Source organism: Hylaeus volcanicus, chromosome 8 (genome assembly GCF_026283585.1).
Source record: "Hylaeus volcanicus isolate JK05 chromosome 8, UHH_iyHylVolc1.0_haploid, whole genome shotgun sequence".
Taxonomy (NCBI): Eukaryota; Metazoa; Arthropoda; class Insecta; order Hymenoptera; family Colletidae; genus Hylaeus; species Hylaeus volcanicus.
Window position 1 is genome coordinate 11,403,973 of NC_071983.1, and position 25,321 is coordinate 11,429,293.

The following is a 25,321-nucleotide window of genomic DNA, read 5'->3' on the forward strand; positions in this document are numbered from 1 at the left end:
GAAGTGTGTACTTTTACTAAGTGGAAAACTATGTTTTTGTAGGGTATGATACTGTCGGCGAGAGTGGGAGGGTTGCTAATTATTTTTATCATAGCAACGAGAAAATATCGGCAATTTCAACGAAACAAAAGATGTTGACGCGTGTGAAATGGAATATTAAATTCAAAAATTCGTGCAAAAAATACGAATTTTAATTTTAATATTAAAATGAATATTAGGAAGGTTAGGAGAAGTAGGTGCGAGCTTCAGAGAGATTTAATAGACATTTCTCTAAAGAAAATTGTCTCATCTATTCAGGTATCGTATCTATTCTAGTATTTGTTAATATACTGCTACCTGTATATATTCTTGTTATATCCGATTACTAGACTGCGGACATTTATGCATTTATGGCAAATACATAAATGTATAAAATATGAACAAATCAAACACATGTTACAACACTTACAAAGCGAAACTATAAATAAAATAAGTAAAGTAGTAAAGTAAATTTTAATAAACTTCCGCAGTCTGCTAATTACAATTACACTTCATCAAAAACTTTGTCGTTGAATCAAGACTCCGAAGCTGACTGAATTTATTACAAAGATAAAATCGATACGATAGGATTCGACGAGTTATCAATTTTCATTTAATTTATATAAAAATGTAAGGAAGCAGTCCATAGGGCAGTGACGCGTGCTCTACTTAAGTAGAATCATTCTACCTCCGAGTTTCATTGAATTCTACAGAGAACAGAGAACAAGACAATACGCTACACCACGTTGAGCGTCATAACGGCGTATTGTTTTAATGATCTTTTGACGCGTGAATATAAGTGATTTTACGAAAGACGAGTAGTCGGGGATAATAGCTATCAAGTACCACCCGCATTTTTTCAAACGGAAATTACACTCCCTCCTCTGAAAATCGGAACTCCCAAATCTGAATTAATTGTCAACGAATGAAGCAAACGCGTACCAATTATAGAACTTTACTATTGTAAAATGAGTGTAAGATTTTACCAGCTGCTTTGTCTCTGTAGTTACACACACGACGACCTAACACGAATCCAACGAGTATTTTGTCTACCACCAGTGTTGTGCAAAATGTAATCTATTTAATAACTAAAAATTCTGATTATCATGCGATCAAGATGCCAATTAATTATTAGAGACAATATTACCGAGTACGGAGTTCAGAAATAATGATTAATAAATCAAAACGAACGTAATTACCAGACATCATCAAATAATTGATCGTATCCGTGGATAGATCGTGCAGTCGAGACTATACGTAATAATTCATCGAACGAAAATTCCATTGTCCGTGGACAATGGAAAACAATAATCATGAAATTAATAAAAAGAAACTGAAAAAAGCTAGTAACACTTAATTTCAAATTACAAATATTGTTCACGATTACAGATGAAACTCAGTGATCTTTAATTGATTAATCCTTCTAATTCTCATGATTTCTCTATGGTTTTCAATTTTAATCGCAAAATTAATTAATCACTGCTCAAGTCTGTTCTAAGGGACCTTTGTTCTTTTATTTTTAAGCCAGAAATTTTCGTGTATGCGGTTCCTAAGATTTACGATGACAAGACGTCACATATAATCGATAATAATTTCGTACTACCAATCTCGATCCTTACGGCGAAATCCCTGGATTGTGAAGCCTCGCGAACGTTATCGTTGGACGATGTAGACGCAGTTCGCGATCATCCGCTTTCATCCCCTGAAATTCTAGGGTGACTGCGCTCGTATTAGGGTTCTAAGGGCCATTGAACGACCGGGAACCCCGTGTTAGACGGATAATGGGGTTTGACCAACAAGTACGACGCGATCATTGCTAAATTATCGAGTACTAAGATCGGTAAAAGATTGCGTTGATCTCGCTTATAATAAATATTACGTAGGGATGACAAACTGATTACATTTGACTAGAAACTCACGATTTGTGGTCCATATGGAATGATCGGAATAAATTGAACTGGTTTTAGTAGACTAAAAGGGTAATTCTTATTTAGCTTCATGATTACTTCGGCAAATTTTGTATCCGTACTTTCAATGCTTTGCCTTGATGTAAGTCATCTTATAATGTTGTAAAGAAATAAATTTAGTAAGGTGAGTGTCGCAATGTGGAAAACTGGTATTACGAACAAGAAAGGAAGATACGCGTTAAATAGGAAGTATATTTTTGAACATTTTATTTAATATATGTACGTACTTCTTATTCCTGTTCTTTTACGTAGTACCATTTTTCACGTCTATTATGACACGCACTTTAATGTATACATTTGTCATGATGCAGACAAATGTCTGTATAAGTTTGATAATATTTGTATAAATATTTTCTCAAAAGTGTTCGAGTCAACGTTAAATAAAATTTACAAAAGATTTTTAATTACAGCTGAATTTTGTACAGTTTGTACAATTTTCTGTAAATAATATTTTCAACGTAACCGCGAGATAAATCATAGATCTCTCTATCTCTGAGGAAAAATCACCGCTGTCTGCTTCGCGCGGAAGCTAATTTTCAGCTAACAGAGTTCCCGAAAATGCGCTACATACGGGCAACGGGCAACGTTATCGGAGGTTTTACGAGCACGCCGCGTTGGACGTAAATCCGTTGAAATGATTTTACCCCAGGGTTCCGAAAATGCAACTGCAGCAGCCACAAGTGCAATCTTTCCAGTCGTACCCGTGCCACTCCGCCAGAAGCTGCAACCCCATGTGTAGACTCTTTCGCATGCATTATGCATGCGTATACGTATGGGGACTCCGTAGGGGGTGGAAAGAGCGAGCTTAGAACGGTATTTCGAGATCACTGATTGGACGGGATCGGACTTTCCTCGTTACGTATGCACGATAGAATCAAGAGAACGCGGGATCGGAAAGCTGACTGTGCGTTTTGCGAAAGCACCGGAAAATGAAGCTCGGGTTAGGCAGATATTATCCGTGGATACATCGTGCAGTCGAGACTATACGTAATAATTCATCGAACGAAGATTCCATTGTCCGCGGACAATGGAAAACAAACGGGACGGCGCGGCGTGACGCTCTACAACAGACTGCACCGCGTTAAAGCGTCACGAGATGAATACTGTATGCCAATGTATAATATTTACAGTCCATACATTCCAAGGTTACTTCGAATAATCAACTTCTGATTGTTAAGTCCTTCATTTTCTGCAATTCGGGAAAGTCTATTACAAAATTCTATACGAAGAATTTTGGAAGACTTCGATATAGTAATTTTATGTAGAGCACAACACCAGCTAATTCGATGATTTTTTAAAAATAATATGGAAAAAGAATGGAAAATTCATTTTGCTCGTTCTGAGTTTCTGAAAAAAAACAAACAACTGAGATATGTAATTTAAAACTAAACGCAAGTTTCTCACAATTCCACGTTTAAAATGGATGTATGTAAAATACTGAAAATGTGAAATTGGTGAAATCGAATTTCCATGCCGTAATTGATACAAATGAATAAGTTGTTATCCATTTGAATCGAGTGAAAACGTTAAAAAATGGTCGATATTGAAAACTCATAATCTACCCTCTCCAAAATTTGCGAATTAAACAATAATTTATAATCAAAATTGTTCCCTTAAAAACACAGAAAAATAACAAATTTCTTCGTGTTACGGTTCACGCAATATTGTAAATGACGTACGATTTTTGGGTGTTCCGTACTCGGCAACGTTTTAAAGCTTGCAGCGATGGAATGCGCGAAAAAATGCATGCTTACTCTCGTTAGAGCCGTTACTCGGCTAACATTTTTTAAGAGCCGGGACGGGATGCTCGATTATCTTGTTTTCACGGCGGAGGCACCACTTCGGTGGTAATCTTACAATTACTGCCATCGGGAATCGCCCACGAAACCGAGCAATTAGGCTTGCCAATCCGAGGAGGGTAAAACACCGTTCGTGCTGGCATGCGAACGAAAGAATCGTGCACGCGTGCCCGCGACGATTGGATAAGTGCATTCCTATACTGTGTCCCTGTGAATAACGGCCGAAGCACTTTCACATTATCGTAGCAACGGTGCGCGCCTCGATGTCCTTTAAACGCATTTACACAATTGCAACAGAAAATTCCATTACGACACGCCGTCATCGCGCAAACTTTTTAAATCCCCCGCAGATTGCAGTACACAAAAGACCAGCCGACTTTTCAGAATCATCTTCAATCATACCTCGACGATATCATTATTTTTCCTTTTCCTTTCGTTCTTTCTCTCTGTCATAAATGATAATCTTGCAGTTTCATATGAGTTACGAACAACAGCTAGCAAGAGAATTTCTTTTTACTTTCGAACGTCGTGGGCTCGCGGAAGTTTTATTTTCTTGTTAATAAAAATGAGGTATATTTGTTTCATGTCGTTAAAGTAATATGTATTAGTTATGCATTTATTGACTTCACACTTGTGTTTTATATGAATGTCTTTACTAAAATAATATTATAGAACTGACACATTTTCAATGCTTCCTTCTTGGAATGTTGATTCTTAACGAGGTTAGTACTGATTGCATGTATAACCTAGGTAGATAACCATTGTTATAATGTGTATGTACGATAAGTTTGTAAGTGACCAAACTAATCAACTGACAGAAAAAGTAGACAAAAAGTAATATTTTCAAGTATCATTATTATTTGTACGAATATTACAATTTAATTATATTCGATAAGCTAGCTACTATAAACTATGCTTGCGTCGAGCATTTCTCCATTAAAAATAAATCGATGCTTCGGTGCTCCTACGTCACGAATGACGGATACTCAGTTGTTTTGAAACCAGGTTTTACGAGGATAGTTATTTTGACGCCCTACCAATGTATCTCATGTCTTATTCAGGCAACCGCGATGGATATATAGCGGACCACGCTCCCATTGGGAAAGTTTAACATTTTAATTAATAGATGAGTTTCCTCGTGTATCGTATCGCGAAGGTGTAAAATACAACACGAGGCTCGGTATATCCGGAAAACTCGAGACGAATTTGCACCGATGTCGCGAACAAATATAATACTTGAATAAAATTCCTATGAAAAACATGATTAAATTATGAATTATTTATTCTTATTGCAATTAACGAGCAATACCCTCATACGTTACAGATTTACTTTCTTTATAATAATCGATTGAATTCTTCTTTCACGTAACACGACCGTAGCGTTCTTGTAAAATTAATCGTGCACCACTTTCTTCTGCTTATTATTTACAATGGATTTTTCCGGTTTTTTATATGCACAACGTTACGCTTATTTATAGGTTCCGCCTTTCATTCTAAGTCTACGTTTCCCAATCTCTATTGCCCAAGTCACATTAAGACTCAATAAAGGAAACAGTCGCACGGTAAGAGAAAATTGAAACTTATAACGAGCCTTTAGGTCATTGTGCTTGCGTAGCACTATGGCGGTCTATTGGAATTGCTATATCTAAGTACTACTCGCTGACCTAGAAACCAGTAATCGCTCCATAATCTCGTAAAAGACTTGTTTATTTAATTCTGCAAGGCAATCAAAATATTCTATCCATATATTAGTAAAGTACTTTGCATGGAATTTCCCAAAGAAATATTGTTAAATTGTAAGTTGGGCAATATTTCAGAATTGTTTATTTTCTAAAATTATAAAAGAATAAAATTTAGCTTCGACGTTCATATAAAAAACACAAGTGTGAAATCAATAAGTACGCAGCTAATATTACTTTAATAACACGAAACACATATACCTTGCTTTAATTAACAAAAAATAAACGTATATGGGCGCAATATCCTGCTACGTAATAGAACAAACTCAAGCAACAAGTCTCGACGTTCGAACGAAAGCAAAAAGAAGATAATTATATTATATCACTTTCCTCGGAATCTGAAGCTGCCTGATTCGAGAAGTAAGAGTTTATTGCTCAATTACCGTCCCCGTTGTTCATAAAGTCATTCCCATATACTTAAACGATCGTTATTTCATTATGTTCCCTCTCGTGTATTACCGCGGTAATTATCGACAATTGCCTTCAATTACCAGGTGCAGCAAACGATTTATTTATGTGAATAGCTTGTGCTGGAAAGAATAAAGTCATAAATTAGACCATCGTCAAAGCATTAAGTATACAAAATTAAAAAGCTTTGCAGGCTGTGTAGCAGCGACCATTAAACCTGGATGGAGAACAAAAGAATTCCTAAAAAGATATTAATTTCCGAGCAGTAGAATAGGTTTAAAATGTACTCATCCTATCGTCGTTTAAAAATGTTTTGCTGTATCATTTGCTGTCCCATTTTCAGTCTGTATTCGCTAATAAACGATTAGATAAAATTACTATTCGCTAGTAATATTTTGGGAGCAAGTTAACTTAACACCTTCACTCGCATATTTAATTAAATCAGATCAGTCTACGGTTAAAGTCCTGATCGTAGTTTCGTCTTCCATTGCGCGGGACTGTTAAAAGAAAATCAATAGAGCATTGACTATGCATCGACTATCCATTGACTATGCAGTTTCCACTCGTGCAACGCTGCATCAGCCAGAATCTCTATACCATGGTAATGAAGACAAAATGGAAGAAGCAATTTGGCCGTTGGAGCCCAGTGTCCTGATTCGAGTAGATCTGAGTTGAGTAACACGCAGTATCTTTCACCTATTATTTATTTATCGAGGTCGAAATTATCCTACCGCTCCAATCGAGCATTAACCCATTCGAATAATTTAAGGGACTGGTACGTCTTCATTTTCAGATACCAGATACGATATACTGGTGTGGATGCACTGGATGCACTTATATTCGTGCTTGTTAAAATTTCGAGTATCGATCAATTTAATCTCTTCAAAGATATTGGGATATTTGCGTTAATTTTAGTTTGTGAATCACTTTATAAAATAACCACGGAATTTTTGAACAAATATTCATACGTGAATTTGTCGATGCAAATGCAAAATGCTTAAGAAAAAATTAGACATCTGAATAAAAATGCGTTGATGAATAAAGATTGAATTATCAAATAAAAAAAATAATATACTCATATAACAATAAGTAATATGACTCATATTTGTTATAAAACTTGTAGATTTACTGAATAAATTAAGGAATCTATTGCCAAGATAGACAACGCAAAACGATTCTAATTTCGAAAAATATATAAAGAAAATGCTTCATTTTTAAAAAGAACGTGTAGAAACGATAATAAAAATCAAGTCACATATATAAATATAATAAGTTTCATTTAAATATATTTTGGAAAAGAACGACAATTAGGTAGATTTCCCTAGAAGCCCTGTTCCTAACAAATACACAACAAAGAAAAATTCAAACAGTTTATTTTTCCATAAACTCTGTTTTGCATTCGTTGATGTATTTTTGCCAAAATTCCAGCAGCCTCGAGCGAATGGATCAAACCGTAAATGGGAAGAATTCGAGTACAGAGAACCAAGTCGACGATGGTCGCCGAAATATATATGGTGAACATAATTTGCAGAAACGTGGATGATAGTCGAAAGTGTTATCCATGACAACAGAAGGTAGCGCCCGCGACCCCTTTGTATTTGAATGCTGCTATCGCGCCCTAATCGCGGTATACGAGTCCCGCTAGGAGAGAAGAGCGTGTGACGTTACTAACGAAATAACAATCCCCGTAGCGTTAACCAGTCAGATTTTCATTCGTATCCACGTGGTGGAAAGAGGAGACGGTCCCCATACTACGCTTTTCGCGGTAGGACGCGCAACCCCCATAGAATTTCTGCCTCATACGCGTTCTATGTGTCGAACGATAAACGAATGGCTCTCGATGCGTGGTCGAATTAGCTGCGTTACAATGGGCTGCAGTTTGTCCGACGGATATTTGTGCGTGCTTTATCGAGCATCCTTTTTGGACCGAGTAACGACAATAACGATACGATGAACGTTAAATGGCGTTGCAATGTTTTCCGTTAGAGGGGTATTATTGAACTGTCGGCGCAACTTTTGATGCATACTATTTGTATTGTTTTTCAATTGCACCGCAGGACAATCCAGCGTTTCACGGACTCTTTGACAGGCGCCACAAGACAAAGAAAGTATTTGTGCCCAGAATGTGTGAACAAAGAATTTTTGTTACGTTTAATTCCTTTCGGAATGTAGTTTTTTTTTTTCGTCGTTGCAAAACAGTCGTATTAATAAATATTTAATACATTATACAGGGTGATTCACCAGATACCAGAACCTTAACTTGATTTATGCCAATGTTATTAGGCACAGTGAAAAATGTCTTAGAATGGTTGAATGGTTTCAATTAAGACACATTCTTATGTTATTAATTTTTTTTAATGAGATCATATATTTGTACTACACCAGTCGATGCAGTTTAATGTCCTCTACAAAAATGTATTAACCTATTTATACTAAAAAAATCATTAATTAAGAGATATTCTAATTTTAGTGTCGTTACGAAATCATGCTGTTATATTGTCCTCTACACATGATAACCATGGTGGTAATATCTGATAAAACACCTAGTATATCATAAATAAGGAGAAAAAGTATGCAAGATGAAAAAAAAGAATACGTACATTCAAGTAATACGTTTGGATAATTTTTCAACTAGAATGTAATGTAATGATGGTGTTTACTAAATGAAACAAGTGACATCTATAACTTCTGTTGAGATATCGATTATTTTTTAATAGTTAAAACATTGCTAATGTCGCCAATTTAAGTAAAATACTATAAAAGCCTCGAGCTATAGTTCTACTTCTTGAAACTTAAGTTCCATTCCATAAGATCGTAACTATTCTAAAAATGACAGCTTATTTATCTTTTACCCTGCCAAAAAAGTAGGCCAGTCACTAATAGACTGTTCAGTGTTGTTTAAAACTGTATCACAAGCGACGATCACGATTAGAAATAGACCCAGTGAGAAGTTTATTTTTCGAGAGTAACTAGCTCACGTACACTTCCCGTAGCCATAATATTTGTGCTATCGAAGTGTTTATAGTATTATTCATGATGCTACTTCAATAAATTCTGGAAATACCCAAACGGCCAAGCAGGTTTTAAATGTAAGTTACGAATGGATGGCCAATGAAAACGAACACTTTTTCCTCTATAAGAGATGGCAACGCGTAGATATAAACAATATATTATAATAATACAACAGTTACGTTTTGTTACTGCATAACAAGGGCTTTGTGTAATCTGCGAGGAGCTAGTGTATAATCAATGCACGATAAAAGCAGTGATTAAAAATAATCGAAAAAAAGTACGACTAGTAACGACTGTTAATTCTAAGTCATCTTTCTAGTTGAAAATAATATAATTATATTTCAACTTCAATTTACAAAGTTGTATAGATACAACGGTACGTATAATCATATCTACTCCAGCAAAAACCATCTTCGTTACAGAGAAAATTACTGCAAAGTGAAACACTTTCTCTAAATTTTGTATTAAATAAAAAGTACCTATACTGTACAGACTACTCGAATAAATATAAATATTTTGTATTACATGTTTTTCTCGAATGTATGACGGTGCAAACAATACACACAGGTAATACACAAACACCAAAAAAAATTTAAGATAAATTTGAAATCCATTTGGACCACTGTCAGTTAACCAAGAGTTAATCTGACAAATTGTACCGAGCATTTCAAATTGTATACATTGCATCCCCGCAGAATTTGTCACGAGACGTTATTATGATAGGTAAAGTTACTGAAGGTTCCAAGTGCTCGTTCCATACGCGACTTGATGAATACACAAAAGTATGCTTCCCTGCTGAAAAGTGAAGTTACCAAGAAACTCGAGATGAACTGTGTAGCAGTACCACGTGCTATTTCAGTGCAATATTCCTTTGTGGCACGAAGTCCTAACGTGGAAGATACCATAATAAGGAGGGAAGTTCGGGTCTTTAACAACCGGCCGTCAAAGCTCTCCTTTGTCAACGGCACGTCCACGGAAACGTAACCGTGTTCCCTCGACATTCGTCTTCTCTCCATTTAGATTATTAACAACCACGCGTACGAAGAGTCGCTGAAAGGATCGCCAGCCAAACAGCCAGCGGGGTTCCCGTAATTAAATGAATTCGCAAACGGTGGCTCGGACGAAATCATTTTAGCACCTTCCCGAGCGCCAACACGAATCAATACCGGCTCTTCCATCGAGATTCTACAACTACCGTTGACGAAATTATTTCACCAGCCTAAACGAAACTTCCGCATACCAGCTCGAGTTTTAACTCTGCCAACTATCGAGTACAGACGTTTAAACACGGTCTTGTTGCAAGGAAACGAGCCGCGATAGAATAGTCGCGTTCTGATCGTCGCTTATATGTAGACTACTAAATGTATCCATATATAAAAACTAAAATATACGTTGCAATATTTGGTAAACAAAACATACTTTAATTTACGTATCTGTTCGATATCTGTGTATATAAAAATATGAATTTGCATAAAGAATTTAACATAAACAATTCAACCACGGTACGTCAAGCAAAGCACGGTACAACAAAGAGATGGATCAACTATGCTTTGGGGTGCATGATGGCACTCGGTGTTGGCCAATTACGTTCCTGTTATATTTAGTTCATCTATACCTTAACTTTAATAATAATATGAAATGAATAATACGAAATCTGTGGTTATTGGTACAGTTATGCTTTTCACTGTAAGAATTTTGTTCGTAGATATAGTAATTTTCGAAATTGTAACTTGTACCTCTTTTCTCTCTTTGAACAAAGAATTCTCTATTTTTGTAGAACGATATACTAAAATCAAAATTGGAAAGCAATTCCGCTAAATTGTTTGATACGACTACTGTGATTCTTTTCATTATATGCCCTACGAAACAATCATTTATTATATCCCTAGCCCGAAAAGTTAATCAAATCAGTATTTCGTATCACATAAATTAACCACTAATAGCAATGCCGTCATATAAATTTCTCTAGCATCGTCAACATCAATCAGGGACGTTCGTTGCAGCTCCTCACAGTATGCTTATTGAACTGTTAAACGACCCAGATCTGCATTGTTCACAGCGTGCGGACGTGCTGAAGAGTGTAAATCTATTGCACACGGTAACTCTTCCAACGCCATCACCCAAGAAAGTAAAGACAAATGGTCTTCGAGGTGAAATCTATTTTCTTCAACGGATATTGATCGCTTTCGTTTAAAATACCTGTCCTCGAAGCAGCTTCTGCACGCGATTTGTTGTCGCGAATAACATTTAATTCTTAACAAACTACTCATGCATCCACGTTTTCCCGGTTTTCACCATTACTTACTGCCCAGAGGGAAATTAAGCACCTCTTTTCTCGCGAAAGGATACGAAAGTACAATACGTTAGTGGTCACAAAAATGTCTATACAAACTTGCACCAATCAAATACATTACGGAGCACAGCTATAGTTTCTGATTTTTTAGTCATTATGAAATAAAGTCAAATGTATGAGATGAAAAGCAAGTCCAGGGAAATTAACATAAATCTTATTATTTATCATATCTTTTCAGCCGATGTAATTGTTCTTTTTTCATATCCATTCAGAAGTCCCATACATTTGAATGTATTAGTAGGGTGCAATAGTTATGCTCCGCAGTGTAGACCTAACTCAGGTTTCTCCACTATTTACTATTCCGAGGGGAATTAAACGCTTCTTCGTTCGCGAATGAAAACGAAACACGACCAAGTAAGAAATGATAGTTGCTCTAATCGGGTATGCGTGCTGACGAAGTGTTACGATGGCTTACGGTTTAACTGTAAGCTCAGCGAACGGCGGGTCAATAGATAGGTGCAACTGCAGACACAGAGAAGTACCGGAAACGTGCTCGCCATGCATGACACGCATCACAGATAAGAGTCACGGATCGACGACTGCGTTCGTGCGTGAGTTTACAAACCGTTAAAAGCGCTCCGGACTGGTTTGTACAGAATTTGTATAGAAAAAGAAACAACATTCGCGCACCCCTTATTGGGTGAAAAAAACCTCACACGAAGCGACCAGCTTTTGGCTATGCTCCGAGAGACCTCATTGGTCATCATCAGTACGCGACGAACTTGTTCAACTCGTCCTCCAGGGGAAGATAACGCATGGTGTTGTTTTTCATTCGATGAAATGGAGAAAGGCGTGAATTTTGCGTAAAAAAGAGTGGTTGGAGCGTATTGGATGAAAACAGGTAGATAAACAGGTAGCATAGTTGTTTGGAAAGAATAGAACGTCAGTTGAAAGTACCAGTGAATTGTGGAGATGAATTCAATGATACTAGATACGACGCAAAAAAGATTTGATTGCTGCAGGTTTGTATGAGCATTCTTGTCACTACTTTGCATTTCCTGATACGCTTTTTTATTAATCTGGTATTGTATCGGTTCGATTAAGTTTTGTTGCTCTTATTTTCTGAATTCCATACATTTCCGATGAAAGCTAAAACAGGATATGGTCCATTTAAATGTAAACAAAGGTAGCTTGTTTAATTAGTTTTATGATCGTTGACTTGTCATAGTAACAAGAAATGATTACTATTAATTGACAATGTATTTAGCAAAACAGAAACAAGTGGAAGCCAGAGGTTTTCTAGTAACAATCTCCACTTTTATTATTAATCGTTTCGGATTTCAACTAACGTGTGGTTAAAAAGAAGTAATGTAACATTTAATGTTTGTGTTGATTTTATACTAGAATGATTTCAATTACATTCGTTCAATTGCATCCATGATATAAAAAAATATTGTTAGACATCCAAACCATAATACTTTGAATAAATTAAATGAAACAAATTATTGTTGCAAGACTCGAAACAAGTAACACAAAATTAATCAATATCTAGAACAAAATATTAAACATTTTGTTTGTCTAGAGTGAATGAAACTGCAGTTTCTTGTTCTAAATAAAATTCCCAATTTTTCTGACGACAAACTCATCAATCATATATTGTTTTTATTATGAAATTAGTTTACTCTAACGAGTTCAACCACTTTCGATAAATAAATTGTCGGGTTCTTTTTAGTAATATTAAAGTTTGGACACAGCAATTGCACGACATTTTATTCGTGAAATTCTCTATTTTCTTGTAAACACCAGGATTTAAATCGCGTTTCGTGCTCGTAATCGTGCACTTCTTTTCCAACGTATTTAAGATAAGGACCGTTATCGCTATCGTTTCACTTATCGATACACGCGAACCGTGCATACGTAACCGTCGCGGCGCACACCCACAAACAATGCACCGAGGAAATTGCACCGCGGGTATAATAAATTTCACCGTCACTTTTGTTCCACAGCCACGAAAATCCAGCACGTTCATGCAACACATTGCGGTTACCATCGATCCTACGTGTTTTATTTTTGGAAACTAAATCACGATAAATATCAATTGAAAGTATATCATTTACTGTAGAAACTACGATCTACGTCCATGGTAGAATAATGTAGAGTGTAGAATGGTAGAAGGAATAATAAACTGTTTTAAAGTGAAGTTTCTTTTTTGGCAAACTGCATCCTCGTGTAATGAGTGTAGCGTCGAGCTCACTTTGCATATATCTTTGTTTGCGCGAATAATAGAGATCAGTACTTGGCAGTTCGAAAACAAGCACTGTTTATTAAAACATATGTACGTTTGAACTCCTGTTTTTTTTTATTTCATTTTGAAATTCAAAATATTACCTACAATTAAACTAACAAAGTTTCGCAAACCTTTAGAATTCCAACTAAAACAATTATATTAAGAATTTCAAAGAAACGCTTATGTGCAACATCGTAATACAAATAAATTTCACCAGAACAAAGTAATATTCGAGCTGCAACGTTTGGTCCTCGTTGCAGTATCCTCGTATCGCGGGTATAATGAATTCCAACGTCACTTTTGCCACGAAAATCGAGCCCAAAACACAACCCATTGCGGCGTCGATCGGTGAACCGATCCAAAAATGCACGAGCATGGTGGCCAGGGCCAAAGCAATTTCATTCGAGGCACGAAGTGGACAGAGAGAGAGAGAGAGAGAGAGAGAGAGAGAGAGAGAGAGAGAGAGAGAGAGAGAGAGAGAGAGAGAGAGAGAGAGAGAGAGAGAGAGAGAGAGAGAGTGAGAGAGACATGTTTTGCCAAAAAATTCAACGGAATCCATGAACTCGAACACACGGGACCCACAGCCGCCACGCATCTGGTATGCAACATTTTCCACGGCCGGATGGAAACAACGATGGTATCTCTTTGACGTGTATGCCCCTTTCCCGCGAACACGTCGAATGAAATTCCATGTTGGCGGGCATCCTTCCACCCAGAGACATATTCGCGAAAAAGACGTGAAAGCTAAGCCTGTGAGGTCACCGAAAAAGTTACCTCGTTTGGCCCTCTCCCCTCCCGCTCAGCTTGTCGCAACGCGTTCTTATCCGAGAAGTTGCCAAACATTGCTCGCCTTCGTTGACTTTTTGATTTCTTTGAGCATCCTTGACGAAACGAGATTTTTAAATCGTACGAATGTCGCTTAGAATTTTCTGATCTGTGGACGGACTTTGTTTGGCAGCAATTATTCTTCCCCTATTGGCGCGAATATCGCATCCAAGTGTTTGGAAATAGTTTGCAACTTAGAATAGGATTTTCTACAAAAAAATTAATGTAGGGTAACACTAAGTTTTGAATATTATTGTATCAAAAGTTATATCAAAAGCCTTATCGGTTTCCCTAAAATGAGCATTGTAAGTGGACAACTAACAAGACAAATAATAAATTTTGGTAGGTAAACTTTGGAATTAAGAAATCTATAAATAGGAAGAAATAAAATCAAACTAAGAGAGTTTTGAAGTAGGTTTCCTGCAGGTAGCTTCCGTGATACCTGACACAGGAATTGGTTTGAAATGTTATACACGTATACTGTAATCATTGCTTTATACACCGAAACGGTGTCTTCTAAAAATACCCATCATAGCTCTGTTGCAATAATGCATTAAAATTGAAATATCGATATACGATTTCTATTTTGTAATAATTATGGTTTGAACTATAGAGAAAACTTTAGAGATAAAAAATAATTGTATCAAATAATAAAATCAGTTACAAATTAAAGGTAAATGTTACATGACATCCACGAAGTTCCTATACAGTATATCTATCATAGCGTCCAAGCTATGTTCAAGCTTCAATAATAATATCAAAAGTAATTTATCCCCTTAATCGAACCTCCTTCGTTAAAAGTCCAAACAAAAATAAATTTTTAACTGCCACTACTAGTACAAAATTATCATATCTGTTTTTAATTTCAATAAAACTACAAGTTAGACTCGTTAGAGGTTCATTGCCCCATAAGAGTGCCCGATCGATTTCATGGAATTTGAAGTTGCTATTTAAATTGTTGCCAGCCGCCATCGAAAGCACGGGATTCCGAAAGTGGCTCTCTTCGAGCAAGAAGGGAGATCGGTCCTCTTCGCATCCGTTCGGAGAAGCATTTAATTGCGAATTGTCGTCTAGGCTCTTAATGGACCGTCCACACCGTGAACAATGGTCGCGAACGGTGGGACAAAGAGAGGAGAACGACGAAGGGGAACGTTCGCGTTAACAAGAAGGAGAGGAGTACAGGGCTGGTGTGTATTATAAGGACGAGACAGGAAGGGATCGAGAGTGGCTACGTGAATCGGCGACTTACCCGCAGCGGGTAAGAAACAATTGAACGCGAGTGCGGCCAGTAACTAGCGAGAAATTGGACAACACAATATGCCTTATTAATTGTCTTGTTTCGGCCAATCCTCGACTGGACTCGATCATTTTTCATGAAAAACACGATACAACTTCGACGAGCTTAATCGAGGCATTGGCTTCCACAACCTATGCCCCAATATCGTCAATTTGTACTGCAAATGATATTTAACACTTAATTCACCGAAGGTATTAATAACCATTTAGACTTCGTTGTAGGTGAAAGCTATTTCTAACTTAATGATTTATATCAATTATCAATTTCTATAAATTTATTTATTAACCTGTAGTAGCTATCATAAACGACAATAACATTTTTTGCTTCTAGAATGGATGATGTATTAATTAATAAAATATTATTATTATTACGATATTGGGGACACATAAATTTCTAAAAATTTGATTTTCCCTTGGACTGACCATCACATTGGTCGAAAACGTTTATGTTTAATTCAAGTTTATCAATAGGAACGAATACACATACTTGATTCAAAGCTTTGTACCGTGTTGTTTATTTTAAAAGTATTCCATTCAAACGATCTCCTTTCCCAGCTAAATATGAATTAAATCCACTAAACATACGAACAAGACAATTTTTCAAAGAGATTGAAAACCACTACTCTGCAGTTTTCATAAATTTATGTATGAGATCGTTTACGTCAGATCTACGGTTCACTGTTTTATAAACGAAACTGAGACGATTTCAATACTATTTTCATACGAGCGTGTGAAAAGGTTAAACAATGACGATAAATCATACCTGATCACGAGATAAACATATTAATTCGTGAATTATAAAACTTTGTGGCGCAATGGAGCGCAAATGATGCTGTTACGTCGCGTCGATGTGAAATAGGTCGTCAACTAACTATGACTAATCGAATAGAATATTCAGTTCGAAATTTATTCGTCTCTAACGCTCACCGGGGTTAGCGATCGATTAACCGTCAGCATGACCAGCGGTGATAAATATCCAGTCGGTCAACGACAATTCGATTAAATATTTAACGTAGTCGCGAACCATCTGCTACATTACCGCAATTACCGCGTGCATTTGCAAATACTTCATTTCGTTGACACGAATAAGAGGATTTGTAACGCGATACCTGAAATTTTACGTTTCCTGTCCATTGTAATCTGCCCGTGAAAACGATACAAATCAAATTCGTCGTTAATATAAAAATACCTATGTTATCTCGGCGTAATCGGGGAACATACATAAAAAAGAAAATGAAAAATACATGTTGAATTGAGTAACCTCCTCCTTTTCGAAGTCGGTTAAAAATAACTATGTTATTTTCTAAAATTTTACACAGTGTAACTGTTTGATTTTTGTTGGTGGAATATTATTTAAAAAAACTTAACAATACACCTGCACTGTTCCAATATAGAATGATTCTATTTCTAAGCAAAGCTCGGGAAAGGTAGAGGAAACCTTCGAATGCATGAGAAGGTATCTCTTTACTGTGATATCGTTGCGCAATGTGAAGTAGTATTTTCTTCTTCAGTGGAAGTACACATCGTACTATTCGTACGTACTACGTACGTCGTACAGTTATTCATCTAACACAATTACACTACGAGAAATATTTCATATTTTATGTCATAGGGCTCCTTTATTACAGCAAATACTTTTAAGAAATGCAAACAAGAAATAAAAGAAACGCTACCTCGGTGAACTCTACAGGAATTCATTAATCACTCCTGTTCACGAAATTTATCGATTCCTTTAAAAAACCAAATTGACAAACATGATCGTATAGAACGAAGTTAGCTTCGAAAGTGTGTAAGAGTGAAATTTTATAGACACACAGAACTCTAAACGATATAAGATAGAAAGCAATCAATCTTCAAATAGAAGCTTCGGAATCTTTTCAAATAACCACGATATCGGTACAGCTTTACCAAGCAGATTCGAGTAAAAATAATTACTGATAAATGATACTCATTATAAATCTATAGGTATTAATGACCAACCCACTACATTACACTCGTGCAATGCACATCAGTCTTCCAGGAATCGATTACTACTTATACGAAATTCAATATTTTCAAACGTTAAAGCTCAAAAACAGCTCGTATAATCCAAATACTTGTCAATTGTATACAATTAAATATAACGTTGTACGAGTAATGATCGAATTCCACGAAGTGAACATTATTGAATTCGACTTGGTTTAATGAATACACATTGAATTTCATTCCATCACCAATGATAGGCTTTGAAGAAACAATGTTGGTAAGAAACAGAGTGTTGTTCAAAAGTACATGCTAGAAAAAAACATCTCGATGAACCCAGGAGCTTGAAGTCTCGATCGAGCATACATGTCTTCTGTCTTTCCCCTGACAGTGTTGCTCACAATTTATCATGAATTTCTAGAACACGTTACGCACAGAGGCGTCGCATGCACGCGTACCGATTGTCGCGATCCACACAAGACGTCAACGGCACGTAATCGACGAACGAAGCTCAATAAACGTCCGCGCTGACAGAGTACCGCAACTCCAACGAGAAAGACGCGCGTCGGAGGGGAGGAAGACTGCTTTATCAGCGACATAATTATGCTGTAACTCCCAGTGGTGCTGGGCCCACGGATTGGATAGACTTGCCAAGATATTCGAAGTTTCATTAGCCCCTAATCAAGCTGCTCCGCCATCCTGCCTACAGTTCTCCGCGGGACTACGCTTTCACCCGGAACCATGAATTTTGCATTTTAGCGATAAGGGAGATAACGAAGGCGGTGTTCCCATCATCTTCGATCGTTTCCTTCCCCTTTTCCTTTCCTTCCTCGTATCCATCGCTTATTTTTAGGAGTTCGTGGGTGATTTACACTACTATCTCATTATATATATATCGAGTAGACTGCAGATTTTTTATACAATTTATATATTTATGACAAAATATATATGAAAAAATAAAATACACGTTACAACATTTAAAAGACAAAATATACTTTAACACTTTAAAGGCTGCTTACACATGTGTGTGGTGTTACCGTTACTGCGTAGAAGTGCGGCCATTAAAGTGTTAAGGAATGTTTCTGTTCTTCATTTGCGTATACGAAAATACAGATTACATATAAATTATGTATTTGTGTAAATACCCGCAATCTAATCGTGAGTCTATTATTAGTATATACTGTACACATACTTAGGAACAAGTAGTACATGCGTATGAAAAATACTCGACAATGTACTAATATTCTAATAACACAAAAGTAATACTAACCTAGCGAATCTTTATCATGGAATCTCAAAATGAAGATGCACGTTATGCACATATCTATATCTCATACAACTAATGGACATTCAACGCTCTATACTTAATATTCTTTTTTGACAAACTTCATCGAACGAAATCACGGGCACTATGTATCTATGCTGGTTTAGCGTAAGCGAATGAATATAGATCGTACTTTTTTCATCGCGAGCAACGCTGGGTAATTCAACTAGTATCGAATAAAATACACCTGCCGTCGTTCGAGAGAAAGTTATCGGGTTTTTTGCGAATCGAAATCGAATAGAAGGGGCGAGTAGAGGAGAAAGAAGCCGCGTATCTGAAGGGAAAATCAAAAATTCCTTTTATCCGTTCGCCTGGAATTTATGGGAAACGAGCCAACCCTCGATAAAGAACCGAATTGCTGTTTCCTTATCGCTTTTGCGCAGGAGTTGGACTTTCTCATTTCCGACGGTGGAATCCAGCGCCATAATTCTGAGGTCTGAAGATCGCGTGGTTGGAAGACGGAAATTCGAATTTAGGAGTTTACATGCTACTAATATTCTTCTATGAAATAGTTTCGAGACTTTTAAGAAAATATAATCGAATCTTGTTAGCAATTCTTAAAAACGGAATCGATATTGGTTCCGCATTATTAGACATAACTTTAACACAAATCAAAATTTCTTCATCATAAATATTACTATTTCGGTAGACTACTATTGTACATTTATAGTTCAGCGTATGTACTTTTGCGTAATAGATAAACATTTGAAAAAAATGCATAGCTGTCTTCGAAGAAAAATTCTAAATGCCTAGCTTACATTTCAGCTCGCCATCCTGTCGCAATTCCTTAAAACTTTGAAGATAAATGCAGGGATCCTCGTGTCAGCATACGTTGTTTCTTCTTGGATAGTCAAACTTTTTCTATTTCAGAAGTTATTTGGAATTTCAAGAAGGGCATGTTGAGAATTGAGAAATGAACAATACAGAGCAGTACTTTCCATATTATGCGCAAATCTAAGGACAGGCGAATAAGAATGTTTCTGTTGTTTCTCCTGTTACGATAATGTGTATTTAAAGTGAACAAAATGTTCTGTTACTGCTAACATTATTTCACAGATGTAGAAAAAGAATTGAAACTTCAATGAAAGCATGTGTTAACTTGTAGGCGGCATTATATACATTTTTATAGATTTACTCATACTTTCATTTACCATAAATGTATAAATATTCACAAATCTACAACAAAACATACTGAAGATGATTATACAATATATATAATATAACTTTATTTTTTCGAAAACCCTCATAATGCCTCGTACAAACTAATAAACACAACCAAAGCACTTTGCTTTCGTCGATACTTCTAATTTTATGGTTCCTCACGCTTCCACTGCAAACAAATCGACCATTCAAATTCAAATGCTCTGCGCGAAAGCAACTCATTTCATCACCTAAACGATCCGAGTCATAAAAACACCAATCCATCGAGAAAGCGCTTCATCTTCGTAGAACATCATTCTCTTCCCTCCGGTGAAGTTCCCTCAAATTCTCCCCCTATTCTCTTTAGCTTCCCGCTCGAACAAGAAAGAATCAATTTCCGAAAAGAACGCAAGAGCTACGAGAGTTCGAAATTAAATCTGGCGAACAAAATTAATTTGACGCCCCCTAAGACTCGCGAACATGATATATCGAAAATGATTTCGCCCCGACGATCGATTCCGTCGAGTCTTCGGGAATTTTAATTAAAGAATATCCACGCTGCTAATTATCGTTGGCCTTCTTTCCGCTTTCGCGTGCGACTCTCATCGTCGATTAATCATTTTATCGGCGCTGCCTCGACCGATGTAATTCGGTTAATTGAATATCAATTTGCAAAGCAAATATTACCGCATTCGGTATACATGTATTTTGTAGCCCATTGAGTTGGATATTTTCTGAAACAGTAGGTCATAACTTACTTTTTGTATATTAAATTATTGAAATTGTTGGCCTAATCTAAGCCTACTGTAATAATAGGTAAACATTTTTTATCAGTTCGAATAACGTCCATTAAAAATTTGTATTCAATCTTCTATTAATTGTTTGAGCGAGTTACGGGACACGGCCAGTTTGACCCTTTTGGAATTTGTTAAGGAAAGTTATAGAAATTATTGACTTTTATCCATATAAAGAGACAAGCATACATCCAAATTCATTTTTGTCTAAGTCTTTTAATTAATCCTAATAAATTAACCTCACTCGTAAGAGCGTTATACGTCGGTAATAAAAATTTTATAAAAAATCTTCGTGAACGTACACATACAAACGAAAGTAAGGAAAATTTGCAAGGTATACCTATTCTATTCTGATGTTTGAACTTCGTAAAAGTAAAACAGTTCAGCAAAATTTTTCTGAATCAAAATCTTCGAGGACGTAAACATATTGAAATTGACGTTGGATGAGTTTTTGAAGATACACAAATAAACATCGACAAATTAATTTAGCTATAGGAAAAAGTCATACAGGAGGATAGCTACTGTCTAGATGTTTAATATTTTTTGCACATCTGTGTATACCTTTCTCGAGTGCAATTTATTTAAACAAAAATACGTAGATTTAAGAAATGATCCGACAAAATGAAGCAAGTATAGCGACCGTTTAGATAAATTATCCTTCAAATCACTGCGATTTCCGACATCGATTTAAAACGACGTTTTCACGACGCTTTAATCTCGCCACGTTTCCATTTCGTTCCTCAAATTACTCGTCCCTGATTGATTGAGTATCGGAACGAGCGGCAAAAGAAGAAGAAAGCTGAATGAACGCTTCTTCCAGAGTCGCGAAAGTTTCTCGATTCAACATCAATTCCGCGGTTCGCTGACTTTTTAAATTACTCTCCCGCCAGTCGTTATCATGCGACAATCGCTGAATAATATCTGTATACCCAGCGTGAATAATAAATCGTCCTTTTATCGATGGAAAGAGTGGAAAAATCATACGAACGGTGAGATAAACATTGATACTTTAAACGCAATAATTTTACTATCTCAGCAGACTCACAATTAACATTATACAACCTTCGCTTAAATTTCTTGCGAGTGCTTAAAATTAGAACACGGTTTCTCATAGTGCTATAAAAATACATTCTAGAAAACTTATCGCAATTATAAAAATGACGAGATCGTGGCTCACAATCAGCATAAAGGTGACCTAAATTGTACACATTCGGACGAAATAAAAACTCTGTGCAACGTTTTATTTCTTAGCGGTTTAACGGTTGCTCGTTATTTCTACGAGAATTTTTCTGGAAAGATCTTTTATTAGAAACGAAAAGGCTTGCATCCGAGAAACTTCAACAACTCGTGTTATAATTTGGATTGTATTAGATGTAGATTAAATGAAGTCTTTATGAAACATTTTCTGTTTGTTTCCAGAAGTTAGGTCAATTGCATAACCGTGCTCTGTAAATAGAAACCCGTGGTACACGGAAATTCCTCTAGTTCTGAATACTATGCCGCCACTGTGAAAGTTGTAATCGCTATTTTATGATAAAAAAAAGCTAACACAACTTAATAAATTAATTAATAAATTAATTAATAAGTTTTCTTTTCATTATGATCATACGTGTACCTTATTAATATTCTTATTAATGAATAATTCTTATTAGTGATTCTTATTAATATTTCATTAAAGACTGAATGTTACTATATGCATTGTAAATGTTCGATCAATTCGAAATTCGGAGATGTACATATTTAATGTTAATTTAATATTATACCAATGTTTTTCGAGAAAGTAATATTTGCGAACATGAAAAGTGGAGGAAAAGTAATCGTCAGCTAAATATTAATTTCTGACAATAGTTAAATTAATTATTAACAAGACTTATTATTTAAACAATGATGGGGAATATGATTTTGTTGTGATATTAATGTTTCACGAATTATTGTCTCTGTCGATTCAACGAGCCTTCGACGCGACCGTCACGCGGTTGTTGTTCGCCCTTCCCCTTCTCTACTTCGCGAGGTACACGCGAGCCGCGACCCTCGACCGACAGGTATACGAGGGGTGCGTCTCATTCTTCGACGATCCTTCGGTCGGTATGGATCTCGCGATCGCGCGTCCGCGTCTCGCGTTCCTCCTATTTTTCCGTAGTGTAGTTTCCCTTATTGTTAGTTATTGTAGCTTGGTATTGGTTGTGGGTAGCTTAGTTTAGTTTGGTTAGTTTTAAGGCATGCGTGTACGAGTGTCTGTCCTCTGCCAAATGATTATTAATCATTTGTTCGATTCTTTTGTTTGTTCGTACGTCCATATTGGACTCGCAACATCGTTCAGCACTTCGGTCACTATTACTTGATGTGATAAGTGAAGTGACCAACTGTGTAACTGGACAGAAAGGTCGGTTGCCGTCCTCCTGGTGGATCTGTATTCGAGAGGAAGACAATCGGCTCCTCCGGATCGGTTCTCTACTTCTTGCACCACGTTTAGTGTAGTCCCAGGCTCGAGGCGCAGTGCAGTAAGTCCAAAGCGCAGTGAGACGGGTGCAAGTCGTGTCCTATAGTGGCTCCCAACGGGGTGCAGGGTGTGGAGGACTGGTTCGGAGGCGTCGGACGTCTTCCTCTCGAGTCCAGATCCAACAGGAGGAAACGGGACTGACTCAGTAAGTCCAGTTTCATGGTCGTGTCGCGTCGCGATCTCAATTTAACTTCACCCTCTTAGTTCGAATAATTGTTTGGCAGAGTCAGACATAGACTTTGGAAATCGAAGGGAATTTTCTTTTCCTTTGATTTTCATAGTTACGTACTTAGTATTAAGCTCGTCGACTCTATGTAGAGTATGCATCTATGTATGTATACTCTATGTAGAGTGAGATCGAAGGAACTTTGATTCCTTCTATCTCCGGGTCTCCAGTCGCAGCAACCTCCACGTGGTGAGACCTGGTAATCGGTATTATTCGCGACGAATGATTGTTCGTCGCGAATAATACCGAGAACTAATTGCTGCGAACTTGTAATAAGATCTTTAGATATAAAATGTCCAAAGTGTAAAGTGTTAAAGTGTTAAAGTGTAAAGTGTAAAGTGTAAAGTGAGATTAGATTTAAATTAGCAGGACAACAATTAGTTTTCAGAAAAATTCATTTCTATAAATTATGTATTAACATTAATATATTTTTATTTTATTTTATTTAAATGGTAGTCAGTTTTCACGACAAGTTGTGTATTGAAACTACAGATCAAAGTACGACTTAATTAGTAATAGATTCTATTTATTCGTTCCGTCAAAAGTTTATGTATCGACACATATAATAGAAATAATATCAAACAAACCAAATTTTGTCATTTCATCATCATTGTAAGGATTGTATAATGTCTTTACAAATCAATTTTAATTAGTATGACACGTTCGAGTGTTAGTATAACACGCTCACTCGGTGAAATTTCGCAATATGATCAACATGAAATCTACAGTGTAGTGGTACGAGAAACAACATGTGTTTATTCACAAACCAAGAACATTATGCTGACACTGTACCATTTCATGGATGCACGTACATATATGATAACAATACGCGACGAAACACGTCGATCATAAATCGACCCACATATCTTATCCGAGCAAATATGTACATAACCAGGAATTGCTATGCATTGTAATAAAGTGAAACCATGTATTAGAAATAATGTTAGTACAACTACTTAATATCGCAACTACAATCATATTTCATAATGATTAATGTAGCGATAGAAGGTACACAGCCTGTAATATTTCCATTTGAGAAACTTGTAAAATGATCTTTATGGGACTAGACTATCAATCGTTTTCGATTTCACGAAACCATCTTCAAAATATAAATAAATGATTATCTTGATCTCTAAGTGGACAAAACAAAGAAACTATTCTTGTTTGTATTACGAACATAGTTCTCACTACAAGACTAAATAAAAATAATTGTTTATTGAGGATTTGTCGAATTGTACAATTCGATTAAAATACAGGTGTTTCATACTATCTGAATGTTGAATTTTTCATGTATTAATCTTGAAAAAGAAGATGTGCTGGACTGGAAAATAAGTTATTCCCAATAATCTAAGAACATTGAGTCAATCCAGAATCTATCATAATACTTAAAACAAACACAACTGTACTACAAATTATAAACATACGTACACCTGCCTAATAACTAGACTTTTATTTGTAAATTTGCAAATAGAGAACTTTCAATATACCTCACACAGGATACAAAGAAAGGAAGGATGCCTAATTTCAGAAGTTATGCCGGCGCAACTCCGGCTCCAAAAATAAACGTGGCCACATCCAAATGTGGAAGTGCATGGAAGACGAAACGCGTCAGACATCGGTATGATGCATTTTATTCTTAACCTCGATGCAGGCGTTCTTCGTTTAAAAGGATTGGCGATTCGATTGCGAAAGCCATCGAGAAAACTCGCAGCGAAAGAGAAACAAAACTTC

At 36.4% G+C, this 25,321-nt stretch overlaps 1 long non-coding RNA gene across 1 annotated transcript in view; it reads right to left on the reverse strand.

Annotated features, from left to right (window-relative positions):
* LOC128881109 (uncharacterized) overlaps window positions 1–25,321 on the reverse strand; it is a 95,908-nt gene that overhangs the window by 37,414 nt on the left and 33,173 nt on the right. The gene's annotated exons all lie outside the window — the stretch shown is intronic.